Here is a 2,100-nt window from a genome sequence, read left to right on the forward strand (position 1 = left end):
GAATTCACCACGATAAAGACAAACTTCATGTTCAACAACCAAAACAAATGGCCTAAGCATGGGCAACCCAGTATCACCAGTTCTAGCCAATATTTTTATGACAAGTTGAAACAAGCAATTAACACAGCATTACATCCACCACTATACTGGTACAGATATGTAGATGACACGGTTGCGGGATTCAAATCTACAGAACACATACTTAATTTTTTCAATCACATTAACTCTATACATCCCAACATTAACTTCACATGTAAACAGGAAGAAAGCAATCAAATATCATTTCTTAACCTCAAAATTACAAGAGCCGACACACAATTCAAAACAGAAATCCACCGAAAAATCACCCATACTGGATTATACATTCCTTAGGACTCAGCACATGAAACAAAACAAAAACTCAACATACTAAGAAACCAAATAAACACAGCCATAAAACTATGCTCACCAGATAAAATTAACGATGAATTAGACAAAATAAAACAATACTTCATGAACATCAATAAGTTTCCTCCACAAACCATAGAAAACATTATACGCACACACCTAGACAGAAAGCAAAATCAACCAACAAAAGTAAATATATCTCACGAATCAAAGAATCACGAAACCGTATACTGCTGTATACCATATATTCCTGACATTAGCAGAAAAATAACCAACATTTGGCAAAAACTAGTAACAAAATATGACATTCCAGTTAATACCAAATTTATTCAAAAACCAGGCACAAAACTGAGGTCTATACTATGTAAAAACTACACTGACAAACACCACACCAACATTATTTATAAAATACAATGTGATAACTGCCACGACTTCTATATTGGAGAAACAAGTAGAAAAATGGAAACCAAATTCAAAGAACATAAAAAGTCACCTTCACACGTTTTCGAACACTGCAAGTCAAATAAACACAACATAACCATAGAAAACACTCAAATACTAAATAAAGAAACAAACGCAAAATTAAAGAAGCCTTACTTATACAACAACTTTAACCCAAAATAAACCAATATAAGGGAACGCCTTTATACCTATATTAATATAATGAAATAAATAAAATTATATATTCAAACATCTAACACCGCCCTCTACGTTCCGACACTCAGTTGCAAACCCCTTTCAAACATGTGGTCAGCTTCCGGTCAGTTACCTCTTTCTTTGTGAACTTGACGATGACCGAAGAAGGTCGAAACGTTGTTCGCTCTTCTATGTAAAATATTTTCTCAACCCAAATGAGCCGTTTCTGCATATAAATTTCTCAACAAGTGGGTTTCTCGACATCACTGAGGCTTTAACACAATTAAATTTTTCTGTATAGCCTGAAGCTAAAGGTTTATCAAAATTTACAAGAAATCACACTTAATACTTACCAGAATTATCGATCAAAAGCAACAACTGACCTGGTTTTTCTACTGTTACCAACCAAATTAAAAGAATGAACAGTGAAGAATCAAGCACGCGAATGTGCGCTTCCGCAAATAAAAATCACGTGTCATGCGCGACGCTAATAAAAGCTTACAACTTCATCACCGGCGCGATATCTTCGTACCTAAATACGAATTTAAAACTGAGACTTCAATCACCTTCTATTTATTACATTTTTAGTTAATATTTACGTCCAGCAAATGTTTTGGACCCACAATTATTGTACAATAAAACTGAAAAAGGATATTCCGATACGGGTTTTTTTGTGCCCTAAACAATTAAATAGTTTTACAATTTTATAGAACAGCTGGTAAGAAATTAATCCTATAGATTAAATAGTGAAATCCACCGTTCCACTTTCAGTCCAAGTTTATGGTTACACTTTAAAAATTCTAGGATTTAACAAAACAAAGATTTAAGTCTTAAAGTTTAATTTGAAAAATAAAAGTTAATATTAAAACGTATTTTCGTTTTAATAGTTGCACATTAGTTTAATCGACATTTCTATTTAGATCACAATGCAGTTAGAGTAAATTAAGCTTAAAATTTAATAATGACGAAATACATTTATAATTACAACCTTTTAACAAAATTTATCTAAGCGAATTGGTGTGGCTTTTTAAATGAACTCAACTATTTCAGTATTACTGTATATTGCGTATATATTAC

The 2,100-nt window shown here is 32.2% G+C and overlaps 1 protein-coding gene across 5 annotated transcripts in view; it reads right to left on the reverse strand.

The window, feature by feature from the left end:
* The window catches only part of LOC143233746 (uncharacterized), a 29,179-nt gene that overhangs the window by 26,497 nt on the left and 582 nt on the right, over window positions 1-2,100 (reverse strand). The window contains exon 1 of one of the 5 annotated variants that reach the window (XM_076470339.1): window positions 1,377-1,670. The exons of the other annotated variants lie outside the window; for them this stretch is intronic. The gene's annotated coding sequence lies outside the window, so the exon portion shown is untranslated. Of the gene's footprint in view, window positions 1-1,376; window positions 1,671-2,100 lie in introns of those variants that run through there. 5 annotated transcript variants of the gene reach the window in all.

This window comes from Tachypleus tridentatus, chromosome 12 (genome assembly GCF_004210375.1).
Source record: "Tachypleus tridentatus isolate NWPU-2018 chromosome 12, ASM421037v1, whole genome shotgun sequence".
NCBI lineage: Eukaryota > Metazoa > Arthropoda > Merostomata > Xiphosura > Limulidae > Tachypleus > Tachypleus tridentatus.